The following is a 13,905-nucleotide window of genomic DNA, read 5'->3' as shown; positions in this document are numbered from 1 at the left end:
AAAATTTGCACAATTTGTGTAATTTTTAATCTTTTAAATCTTTAAACAGACACGTTCTGTTTTGAGTTTAGGATTTTTGTATACTTTTGGATTTGTGTATGTTATTTTTGTCTATGGTCAGACAATGGTATTAGGTTGCAATTCAAATAAATACCATTAACGATTGGGAAAAATGTAAATTTTTGCTGAAAGGTTTAAGGATTTTTGTTTGTTTGTGAATAAAGCCTTTATAATTCTCGGTCAAAACAATTATAGAATTGTGTGGGATTTATTTACGGCCTACAAATTGAAAAATATATTCTTGGTTTGTATGCTGGCAAGAATTGCAAAATTTATCATAACTTGTAAACGGTTTTATACTAACCCTTGAATCATTTTTAAAGAAAGCGTGTAACGTTCAAATGTCGTGGTACTTCTTTTTGATTACATTGAAATCTTTATCTACCGAAATGTATCTATTTCAAATGTTAAATTCAAAATTAACGGTCAAAATGCCCCCTTGTGGTAAGTCCAGAAACTAATGAACAATGATGGGATCACCTGGCGTTAATGGTCACACTAAGATTTAGTACGTCGATGAGAAGTAAAGCAAACGACGGTCATCTACCAGCAGATATAAAAGGAGGTGCTGACGAGACAATCGCGGCAGTCGTCTTTTGGTGGAGAGTTCAGTTTAGGACCTGTTCTTGAATCGCTTCGTTTTTGTTATAGCAACTTGTATTCACTTCCCCCCATACGACGGTACAAGTTTCATCAGCAGCAGGTCCATACTTCCTGAGAAAATAGCCTGAAAGGTATAAAAAACCCTGTTGTTGAGTCAAGTGCTGTTGAAAAACAAAACCTAGACTTTTGAAGAAAGGGACCGCAAGGCTAAAAGATGTCAAAACGATCCGATAAGTGCTCTTAAGCTTCAATTTTTCCGAATTTTGTGAGGGAGGTACCCGAAAGAGTGGACCGACGTAGTTCATATTCCAAGCCGATACGATGTGCAAAGTTGAATATTACCAATACTTAATTTCTGAACGAATGTGTTGATCCGTTCAAAAGTTATCGTGCGCATCAGCTAGCCCGGTAGACAGACGGACGTACGTGACTTAGGATCTACAACCATTTTTTCGATGAGGCACACTTGTGGTCGTATCAAAGTGTATATACCTCTTTAGCCTAAAGTCTGAGGATATAAAAATATCTTTTACTGGACATTCAAACTGGGGGTCACCCCAGGCCATTACATTGATACCACAAAATGTCTATTTATATAAGGCCACAAAGGGGTCCTGTATAAGTCAACTATGTCATTTTATAGAAGACCACCAAGTCTTCTCATAAAAGGCCATCAGATCTTCCTATGGAAGACCACCACGTCATTTAAGACCACCAAGTCCTCATAGAAAATATCGTCTGATAGAAAGCTTTTTATAAAAGACCACAAGAAGACATTCTTTAAGAAGATCAACAATACTTTTCGTAGAAACCACCAGATCCCTACGCCAACTAATAAAAGACCACCGGGTACTTTCATAGAAGATCACCAGGTCATATGACATCGCATAGAAAACCACCACGTCATCTCATTGCAGACCACCAAGTCTTATTATTATGAACGAATGAAAGGTTTTCTTATAAAAGGTGTTTTTTTATAGAAGTCCGCAAGGTCTTCTTTATATAAGTCCACAAGGTCTTCTTATGAAAGACTACCGGGTCTACTTATAGAATACCATAAGCTCTTCCTATAGAAGTCTCCAAAGTGTTCGTATAGAAGTCTACAAAGTCTACTCATAAAAGACCACCAGGTCATATAGCATCACATAGAAGACCCTCAGGTCATGTCATTGAATACCATAAGGTCATCTTATAAAAGGTCACCAGGTCACCTTGTAGAAGACCATAAGGACTTCGCATATAAGGGTGCCCGGACATAACTCCGAAAATGATTTTCCGTGAAGCAAAGCGGACATAACTCCAAAAAAAAAAAAACCAGACATAACTCTCAACGAGTTTTTATACCCTCCACTATAGTATGGTGGGTATATTAAGTTTGTTTTTCCGTTTGTAACGCATTGAAATAATCATTTGCGACCCTATAGAGTATATATATTCTTGATCAGCGTATAGCCCCCATATAACCCATATAACGGTACCGCCCGATTTCAGGTATTTTGCCGTTTCTAGTCACACTTTCAAACCGAATCAGCTATAGTTTGACATTCAGCGTTCCTAGTGATCAACAAACTTATATAACAAAAGATATGGTCATAGAGTAATGTTTTGGTATAGTTCCCATGTAACGGAATCTCCCGATTTTCGGTATTTTGAGAATTTTAGCTACATTATTTGGTCGAACTACCTGCAATTTTACATTTGAGGTTCTCAGTGGTCACAAAACATGCCCACCAAAAACCGTCAACATAGGTCCATGTTTTAGTATAGGCCCCATCAAACGGTACCTTCCCATTTTCGGTATTTTTGGGATTTTACCTACATTATTTGACTGCAATTTTTCACTTAAGGTCCCCAGTGGTCACAAAACATCTCCACCAAAGACTGTCAACATAGGTCCATGTTTTATTACAGGCCCCATATAACGGCATTTAAACGAATTCGTCGGTCATAAAATTCGGGTAGAGTTCCTTGCTTCAATGCAATGAAAATATTTTTAAGTCTGTTTAAATACATATATTTTCAAAAATATTTTTGCCTTCGGCGTTTTACTCGCGCGTTATTCTTTTAGAAAATAACCAGGTCATCTTATAGTAGACCGTTCTTAAAGAACCCCGCTAGGACCTTTTATAGAAGACCATAGGGATTTCTTAAAAACAACTGCCAGGTCTTCGTATAGACGTCAATAAGGTATTCTTATAGAAGACCATACGATCTTTAAGTTGAAGAACAAAAGGTCATATATTAACAGGTCTCCAGGTCATATTTTAACAGGTCACCAGGTCATATTTTCGAAGTCAACCAGGTCTTCGCATAAAATACTGCCTGGTCCTCTTGTAGAAGACTACCAGATTTTCTCGTAGGTATTTTTAAAGATAACCATATATCATTCTTACAGAATACCACTAGGTCTTCTTAAAGAGAACTACAAGATCTCCTTAAAGTTGACTAATATATCTTCTGAAGTCTTCTTATGCTTTATTATAGAAGACAAACAGGTTTTCTTTTAGACCAAAAAGTCTTCTTATGGAAGGCAAGCTGGTCTTTTAATAGACCACAAGGTCTTCATATAGAAGACCACAAGATCGTCTTTAGAAGACCACCAGGTTTTTTATAGGTTTTTTAAGGTTTTCTTGTAGAAGACTACCACACTTACCCAACGAAGACCACAAGGTCTTCGTCCACATGGCCTTCTTATAGCAGACCATCAAGTCTTCTTATTAAGTTTTTTCATAGAATAACACCTTGCCATGCTATTGAAAACTACCAAGTTTTATTATAGGAAACAAGAAGGTTGCTTATGAAAAACAACATGATCTTATAGAAGACCACAAGGTATTCTCTTAGATGACCACCAGGTCTTCTTCTTGTAGAAAACCGCAATATTTTCTTATAGAACAACACAAGACAAGCAAATGTCGTCTTTTAAAAGACTATCACGTTCTCGTGAATCACCTGGTCTTTCCATAGAAAACCAGGACTTCTTTTAGAAGACAACAAGATCTACTTATAGAAGCACTTCTCATAGAGGGCCTCAAGACCTTCTTTTAAAAGACCACAATGTCTTCCCTGTTTCAAAGCTTTAGATGGTCGATGTGAAAACACATATTCTTATTTGGGGCACAATACTGGCCAATATTACCAGTATTGTTGTTAAGCAGTGCCACCCAAAATAATAACATTAACACAAAAACGTGTGTTTATCGTGAGAGAATTACACTGTGCGACACGAAAAAAATTAACCACATTCTGACACCGCAGCGTGATAGAAGACGTAAAATAAGAAGACACGTGTCTCGGCGATTTTCCCTGTTACTTCGAATTTCGCGGTTATGGGCCCCCAAAGACCTGAGGCCTTCATGTCAAAAAGGACCATTTTGTCAGGCTCATATCTTCTAAACCGCTAAAAATGTTGGTTTACTGGTGGAGACAAAGTTGTAGCTCTCATTTTAAAGAATAATAATTGTGAAGACATAAAATCCATTCAACCTTATCTTCAAGGTCAAAATCTTTAAGGTCAAGTTTCCGTTATAATTTTTTCTCAGATTTTGGCCTACAGATATCAAACCGATCAAAATTGAATCAAACAACTAACTACAAAAATATACTTTAGATCTCAATAAACAACTTTCTAGAACATACGAACCCTGTAGAAATGGTTCTTAAAGGTCAAAATAGCAAAACAAATGCAATTTTTATTTTCTTTTTTCGGTTTCGGCTCCATAGAAATTAAACCATTCAAAATTCAAGAAAACATTCAACCACAATAATGTAGCGAATATATCAGTATACAACTTTGTGGAACATCAGAGTCCACCACGAACTGTTCTTAAAGGTCAAAATAGCAAAAAACTTTAGAAAATATTCGATTTTTATACTTTTTTCTCCGATTCTGGTCCATAGAAACCGAACCGTTCAAAATTCAAGAATACAAGCAACTACAAAAATGTCCCTAAGATCTCAGTTAACAACTTCCTAGAACATATGAACATTCTAGGAGCGGCCCTTTAAGCTCAAAATTCCATTAGTTTTACTCATTCTTTCCTGGTCAGGTCCGTAAATAACAAACCTTTCAAATTTTCTAGAGTGTTGAACAGTTTGTTATTTCCAGACCTGAGCATTAACCATAATATAATTGTTAGTGCATTTTGAACATGAAGGACCGTTCCTAGAATGTTCATATGTTCTAGGAAGTTGTTAACTGAGATCTTAGGGACATTTTTGTAGTTGCTTGTATTCTTGAATTTTGAACGGTTCGGTATCTATGAACCAGAATCGGAGAAAAAAGTATAAAAATCGAATATTTTCTAAAGTTTTTTTGCTATTTTGACCTTTAAGAACAGTTCGTAGTGGACTCTGATGTTCCACAAAGTTGTATACTGATATATTCGCTACATTATTGTGGTTGAATGTTTTCTTGAATTTTGAATGGTTTAATTTCTATGGAGCCGAAACCGAAAAAAGAAAATAAAAATTGCATTTGTTTTGCTATTTTGACCTTTAAGAACCATTTCTACAGGGTTCGTATGTTCTAGAAAGTTGTTTATTGAGATCTAAGGTATATTTTTGTAGTTAGTTGTTTGATTCAATTTTGATCGGTTTGATATCTGTAGGCCAAAATCTGAGAAAAAATTATAACGGAAACTTGACCTTAACGATTTTGACCTTGAAGATAAGGTTGAATGGATTTTATGTCTTCACAATTATTTTTCTTTAAAATGAGAGCTACAACTTTGCCTCCACCAGTAAACCAACATTTTTAGCGGTTTAGAAGATATGAGCCTTACAAAATGGTCCTTTTTGACATCAAGGCCCCAGGTTTTTGGGGGCCCATAACCGCGAAATTCGAAGTAACAGGGAAAAACGCCGAGACACGTGTCTTCTTATTTTTCGTCTTCTATCACGCTGCGGTGTCAGAATGTGGTTAATTTTCCATGACACAAAAAATTACACACAGTGTTATCAACTCATTGCTATGATGCTATTTTGTATGGGAAAGCACATGTTGTCTATGTAGAACTGCACCTCACAAGTGTGGTCATTTCTGCCAAATATGCAGATTGAGGTAAGATATATTATTGTCGGATCCGCCACGCGTTCCTCGTTTCCTTATTGGTTTTATATTACATTTATTACGTAAAAGGTGAATAAACAAATAAATTTTTTTACCGCCAGAGTAATACGTTTTGACGTTGGCTTTCTGATTTCTGTTGAACATCATAAAAAGCAAGCAGAATCATAAAAAATTCACCAGCATAAAAACACAGAAAAAACAAACAAAAACTTCTTTTGTATGTTAAAATTCAATTAGTCCTGTCAAATTGTTTAAAACTAATGAAAATCAACTTTCACACAGACCATTAAATCATGACATGGCGCTTTACAGTAAATTGGATGGACATTAAATGGGTGGGCGGCAGCACACTGTAATAAAAACTAATACACCTTGCAAACAAATACATATCTACTCACATTCCTACATACTAGGTATTTTTTCATAGCTCTTTACCCAGGAGGGTAAGTGAATGTAAATTGTATTTTGTTTATGTGTTTTTTTTTTTTTCATATCAATCCCCAGTTACCTTATTTATTTTTAATACTTTAAAAAGTCATTAAATATTTAATGAAATTAAGAGAAGAACAACAACGCCGGCGTTTTTCCCTTGGACTTGTTAATGCCATGCCAAATGGCCAGAATGTTGTTCTGTATAGTTTACTTTTTGGATTCAGATTGTTAGCACATTTGCTTTAAAAACTTAAATGATTTACATGCGGAAACAGGTTTGGATGCATGGATTTATATTTACTAGGAACCTTTTATGCAGGCAGTTGCGATAATTGGCATTTGCTTGCTTAAGGACATCATCATCAAGGATGGGAGAAGTTTCATGGAAATGGAAATTAAAAACAGAAACATATTTGTATAAATTCAAAGATATGTATATTAACATAAATCTACTTGAAAATATATTTAAATGTGCTCTGAAAGGCATTACTTTTGCGTACTTAGCACATTCAGTAATGAATTTAAAAAAGTTAATTTTCATTGAAAACCATACAAATCTATTTAAATAAAAATCAAATGTCGTTTGTTGGTAATGTCATCAGTTGAGAACGGCTGCACCGATTTCTATAAAATGGACCGATATCGATAAAATGTGCGCCATAACCCGGCTTGGGGTTTTATGCAAAGAAAATTGCCAGGGAATGTACAGGGATGACCCCCGTTTAAAATAGGCTACACATTTAGTTGAATTTCGGAAGGAGCGCGGTACTTCCCCTATACCCTATTTTTTAAAAATGCTATATCTATATAAATAAAAATCAAATGTCGTTCTTTGGTAATGGCACCAGTTGATAACGGCTGGGCGATTTGGATAACTCTTTCTGTAAAAGGTGCGCCATAATCCGGCTTAGAAAGAAAATTTGACCACGCCCACTTTTTTCAATTTTCAATTTTTATCTTTTCTATAAAAAACTACTGAACCGATGTTCCTGAAAATGCCAGGGAATGTACAGGGATGGCCCCGGTTAAAATAGGCTTCAAATTTAGTTGAATTTCGGAAGGGGCGGAGTGCTTGCCATATTTTTATCATATCGGGGCATAAAGATCCAACCACGCCTACATTTTTAAAATATGTTATATCTCCAAAACTACTTAACCGATTTCCATAAAATTTGCAGCAAATGCTCAAGGTTTACCGTGGTAATGTATATTTTATGGATTTCGGAGGAGGTGGGGTACCTTTCCACAACCTTTCTTCTAAACGCTACATGTATATGTCAAACTTATGATTATATCGGTTTCAGCATTGATTTTGGGAGGCAATGGGGTTGTGTCTCCGATCCAAGGTACATATTTGGAGCCAAAATTCCGCACCACATTTTTATACCCTACACCACCCTGTGGTAAGGGTATTATGTGTTAGTGCATTTGTATGTAACATGCCTAAGGAAAAGTGATAGACCCATAGTTCCTTTTAGGGATATGTATAGAATCACTTTCTGAGTCGATTTATGCATGTCCGTCCGTCCGTTCACAAAGTACAGGTCGTATTTATTGTTCGATTTGGCTGCAAATTAGGGAAGATCATTTGTTTAGCCTAATGAAGAACGCTATTGCTTTTGGTGAAAATCGGTTCAGATTTGGTTATAGCTCCCATATATATTTTCGGCCGATTTGAGGTATTTGATGCACCAAACACGCTGTATCTCCCCAATTTTTATGAAATTTGGAATGTGTTACGGAATTAGGTCTATAGATAAATGTGCCAAATAATACCAAAATTGGTTCAGATTTGGATATAGCTCCCATATAAATTTTCGGCCGATTTTTGGTATTTGGTGCACGAAAGACGTTATATATGTCCCATCTCAATGAAATTTGGAATGTGTGACGGAATTTGGTCTAATGTGCCAAATTATATCAAAATCGTTTCAGATTTGGATATAGCTCCCATATATATTTTTGGCCGATTTTTGGTATTTTGTGCACCAAAGACGCTATGTATGTATTATTTTGATGAAATTTGGAATATGTGACGGTATTTGGCCTAGAAATATATGTGCCAAATTGTATCGTAATCTGTTCACATTTGGATTTAACTCACATATATATGTTACCTATTCACAGTGGTGTAGGGTATCATATAGTCGGCCCCGCCCGACTTTGATCCTTTCCTTAGGACTGATGATCACGCCTACTCTTTTCAATAAATTATTTCTCCAAAACTGTCGAACCTAATTTCATGAAATTTTAAGAGAATGTTCAGGAATGTCCTTTGCTCAAAAATGCTATATATTTGTAGACGAATTTCGGGGGCCTATCGTTTTATAATCACTATATTTACTAAACTCATGAGTGCATCGGCTTGCAAATTAGAGACAACGGTGGTTGCGCCTCCGTTCTTTCTTGGTGGCCGAAGTCCCGACCACTTTTTAAATACGTTATATCTCGAAAACTAACGAAACTATTTTCATGAAATTATGTGGAATGTGCCGTGGTACATGTAGTCATGAATTTCGGAGGTGGCGCGTCATCTCCCCTATTAAGAAAAACTATATAGGAGGGTTGGCGTTTTTTGTTTGGGATGACGACTTCTATTTTGTTTTTCAAAATAGTCAGGCTTAATCCCATAGTCGTTGTTTTAATATGTTATTAAAACAACTTTAATTTATTAGTGGGAAAAATTGGCGATGTTTACCAAGGGGTAAGGCAGGGAATACTATAGTTTCAGATCTCGCCACAGATCTTCATCAGTTCCCTTATTTCTTGTTTTTCAACAAGAAACTTTTTATACCCAAGTGTCAATTGCTAGCTCAAATAGATACGTGCGCAAAGAAACACTCTGATCGAAAATTTCTTTGGCACTACCTAAACTCTATATTTACAAATTTCCTTAATGGTGAGGTTCAACGGTCCATCAGCCATGAAAAACTAAAAACATATCGAGCCCTTCCCGCGAAAAAGGTGTAAGCGACAAAAAGCTAATTTTACAGGAGACGGTTTTTATTGAATAACTTTTGATATAACCAAAATTGTTTATTCAAATTTGGTATAGTTCTGTTATTAAATCCTATTTACTGAAAAAAATAAAAAAATTGTGGAATATCTTCAATATAACGGTAGTTTGTGTCGCTTACATCTTTTTCGCTGTCACGCAATCAGGCTTTTACTTTGAGAAGTGGCGGTTACATCAAAAAAAATTATTTGAAACAAATCATTTTTAGAGTAATTCTTATCTACAATTTAAAAACAAAGCACACTAATTTTATAGCAAGTATTTATTCGAAGAATTATAAGATTAAAACGTATTTCTTGTAATATAGTTGAATAACGACATGGTATGTAAATGTGCAATTTGATGTAAGCGACAATTCGCTGTCACAAACAAATGTACACAAAAAGCAAAAATGGCGCTTACATCAAAATTGTTTTTGCTATAATTTCGTAACGGTACATGGCTGAGTTCTAAAAATTTGGGAGATGGTGTGTTGGAATTTTCTTCATAGATTTCCGTAAAAAAACGAAAATCGAAAAAATGTCGCTTACATCATTTTCGCGGGAAGGGCTCGATATATGTCTCAAAAAGTGGGAGAATTCGAGTTTACCATTTTTTAAACTTTTATAGTAAGATTGCTTTAGGATAAAGATAGGGACGATAATAAATCCTAAACAGCAGCAATGGGCGAAAAAATCCGACAAAGCCTGTAAGAGAAAAGAAAGGTCAATGAATAACTGGTGTTACAATGGACCCAAAGAAATGAGGTAGAAACAAGTAAAAAAGTGTCAGTCGGCTTTGCGGACAGAGGTATACCCTCAGCCAATGTGAATTGAAACTTTCATCTACGGACAGATAATATGTATTTAGCGTCTCTTCAGAATTTTGTGGCCCTTTTTTAACATTTGAACTTGCCGACAAAAATGTGGATTAGGAATTAACACAAATGTTGAACTTTTGAGGGGGAGGTACCCTTAAGGAGGACCGATATTGGCCACTTTAGAAGTTAAACTAAATTTTGACAAAATATTAGGAGATCCAAAGTTTGGACCAAATTGGTTGGTCCTAACATTTTAGTGACATTTTTTAAATATTGGGGAGAAGTACCGGAAGTAGGGGACCGGTATTGCCCCATGAAACTAAGTTTGGATAAAATATGACGAAGACCAAATGTTGCACCAAATCGGTAGAACAGTTCAAGAGCCACATATGGTGACATAGGGCTTTTTACACCTTTCGGGACGTTTTCCCACGAAATATGGATCTGCCCCTGAAAAAACTTTTATCGTCGTAATGGAGGTAGCGAATGCAAATAATTTCAACAAAAATCAAAGTGATTCGAGAGCAGGTCTTAAAGTGAACTTATCCGAAATTTTGTGTGGGAGGTACCCAAAGGAGTGGACAAATATAGTCTATATTCGAACCTGATCTATATCTGGTAGATATATTAGGATGTGCAGAGTATGGATTACATCAGTCACTCCCTTCAAGTGTTATCGTGCCCATATTTTTTTTCAGAATATTTTTGAATTTTGGTGAGGGAGGTACCTGAAAGAGTGGACCGACATGGTTTATCATCGAAAAACTATGTTTTGACAAAATATTACGAAGGCCAAATTTTGGACCTAATTGGCATGTCCGTTCGAGATTTATCTGGCGCTCCTACCACTACACACGGTGTCATTGGGGTTTTTTTACACCTTTCAGGCTATTTTCTCAGGAAGTATGGATTTGCCCCTTATGAAACTTGTAACGTCGTATGGAGGACAGTGAATAAATGTTGTTACAACAAAAATCAAAGCAATTCGAGAGCAGCTCCTAAACTGAACCTTTCCGAAATTTTGTGTGGGACGTACCCGAAGGAGTGGACCAATTGAGTCCATATTTAAACTTCGTCTAAGTCTGGTAGAACTTTCACGATGTACAAAGTGTGGGCCAAATCGGTTACTCCCTTCAAGAGTTATCGTGCGCACAAATTTTCCGAACATTTTCGAACTTTTGTGGGGGAGGTACCAGAAGAGTGGACCGATATAACCCATCTTAGAACTTAAACTAAGTTTGGGCAAAATATTACGAAAGCCAAAAGCTAAGCTAAATCAACTCCAAATAGTCTGAAAACCATTATTTGGATGAGGCACATTTTGCCAGTATGAAGGTGTATATACCCTCGTTAGCATTAATGCTGAGGGTATAAAAACCCATTTTTTTAATTGTAAAGCATAAAGTCTATAAAAAGTTGTAATTAAAACTCAATACGATGGGCCAGCAACGCGGATCCGGGTCTGCTAGTGTATAAATAACAACTATAAACAATATATCTTGGTTCCTGAAACGAATATTGCTCAGAAAATAAAATATATATTCTTTATCAGGATAAAATTCGGTGTCGATATAGCCATATCAGTCTGTTGTAATCACTCTAGCGTCCGCAATAATTGAGCTAGAACGCTATATTTTTGCACCCGGTTGTATTTTTGTCATAAGCAGGCCGCAAATGGGCAGTTCGAAGATGGGCCCACGTTTCGGTATAGCCTCCCGATTTCGGTATTTCAAATTTTAAGCTAAATTTTTTTCGGCCGAAGTACCTGTAATTTAACATTTGAGATTCCCAGTGGTCATAAAACATCTCCACCAAAATTTGTTAACATAGTTCTATGTTTCGGTATAGCCCTAATAGTAACCGTACCTGCCGATTTTCGGTATTTTGAGAATTTTAGCTAAAATTTTTGTACGAACTACCTGTAGTTTGACGTTTTAGGTTCCCAGAAGTCACAAAATATCTCCACCGAAAATTGACAACATAGTACCATATTTTTGGTATAGCCCCCATATAACAGTATCTCCCGCTTTTCGGTATTTTTAGCATTTTGGTTACCTTTTTGACAGAAGTACCTGCAATTTGACGTTTCAAGCTCCCAGTAGTCACAGTTGTCTCCACAAAAAAAATTTTACATATGTAGATCCATGTTTTGGAATAGCCCCCATATTACGATACCTCCCGATTTTTGTTATTTTGAGGGGTTTAGCAATTTTGTTTTTACCGAACAACATGTATGGGGAGTAGTTAATTTGGTTTAGATATGCGGCTACGAGAGTTTTTAGGTGTTTCGGTTGAATTCGCATTTAAACGAATTCATCAGTCACACTTATTCTTGAGCTCGAGTCGTCATAAAATTGGGGAAGGGTTCTTTGTTTCAATACAAAGAACTAAGAGAACTGGAGTCCAAGTGGCGTTGGACGAAACTAGTTTTCTCTGCCATCCCCAAAAGTAATCAATTTTAACAACATCCCACCTTAAATTTGTTGTTTTTAAATTTGAAAACAACAAATATGAGACTAAACTTGACTAACATACAAATAGCAAGTAAACACACATCTCAATAAAACTGCCAAAGTGAATCTAAAAAAAGAACTACCTGTAATTTAACATTTGAAATTCCCGGTGGTCACAAAATATCTTCACCAAACATTTTCAACATAGGTCCATTGTTTGGTATAGCCTTCCACCACAAATTGTTAAAATAGGTATATATTTCGGTATAGCCCCCATATAACGGTAACTTCGGATTTTCGGTATTTTGAGGATTTTAGCTACATCATTTTATCCGAACTACCTGTTATTTAATATCTAAGGTTCCCTGTGGTCACAAAGCATCTCCAACAAAAATCGTTAACATAGGTCCATGTTTCGGTATACCCCCTATATAACGGTACATCCCGAATTTCGGTATTTGGGGGATTTTAACTATATTTTTGGACCGACCTATTTGCAATTTAACATTTGAGGTTCCCAGCGGTCACAAAATATCTCCACCAAAAATTGTCCATGTTTCGGTATAGCCCCATATAATGGTACCTCCCGATTTTCGGTGTTTCGAGGTTTAAGCAAAATTTTTTGACCGAACTTCCTGTTATTTGACGTTTGTCGTTCTCAGTGTCACATGTTTTGGCATTGCCCCCATATAACGGTATTTCGAGAAATTGAACTACTTTTTTAATGAACTACCTGTTATTTGAAATTTTATGTTCCCAGTGGTCACAAAACTTCCCCAATTGTCCCGTGGCGCCCGATTAAAGAAATGTTTTAATACGTTTTCTCACCTTATAAAGGCATATCACTAATATGAATCGGGGTGCACTCATTGATATGAGAGAAGTCTCCCTTTTCCCATCTGGGATGTTTGTGGTGTCACAAAATATCTCTATTTAAAATTGTGGACATGAAGGAAAATTAACTAATATGTATTTCAAGTATTTCAAAGGTTGGCCCTGCCGAACTTAACGCTTTTTTACTCATTTATGTCTATTTTATGTTTATTTTTCACGTTTACCCAAAATTTTTTCAAGACTTGTTCTTTTATAAATTTAAAGCTTGAATCGCTTTTTTTCAAGCCTTCCAATTTTTCTCATTTACTTACCACAATATTATTTTTGAGCAGTTAAACAAATCTGCAATGACAAGAAAATAAAATTTATTACATATTTACGTATGTATACATTTGTGATATATTGTACGTTACAAGAACATATACACAGTTGTTGTATGACGATGTGTGCAAATAATGCAAATGTAATTACATTATCGCTCATGAATCATATATTCACGCGTAAAGTCAATAGGAAATTAGTTTGGTTGGTGGCATGGATGGCATAGAATTGGTAAATTACAAAATTTCATGAAAAGCTAATTAGGTTTCGAACTCTTATCAAATCAGCAGATAAATTTTCAAATGGCACGATCTAT

The 13,905-nt window shown here is 35.8% G+C and overlaps 1 protein-coding gene across 1 annotated transcript in view; it reads right to left on the bottom strand.

Annotated features, from left to right (window-relative positions):
• Window positions 1-13,617, bottom strand: part of stan (Protocadherin-like wing polarity protein stan) — a 228,675-nt gene extending 215,058 nt beyond the window's left edge. The window contains exon 1 of the mRNA XM_073989243.1: window positions 13,580-13,617. The gene's annotated coding sequence lies outside the window, so the exon portion shown is untranslated. The remainder of the gene's footprint in view (window positions 1-13,579) is intronic.
• Window positions 13,618-13,905: the final 288 nt, after the last annotated feature.

Source organism: Musca autumnalis, unplaced genomic scaffold, assembly GCF_047663935.1.
Source record: "Musca autumnalis isolate F117 unplaced genomic scaffold, ASM4766393v1 scaffold_5, whole genome shotgun sequence".
NCBI classification, from domain to species: domain Eukaryota; kingdom Metazoa; phylum Arthropoda; class Insecta; order Diptera; family Muscidae; genus Musca; species Musca autumnalis.
Note: the sequence above shows the minus strand (reverse complement) of the source record. Positions and strands in the feature narration are given on the sequence as shown.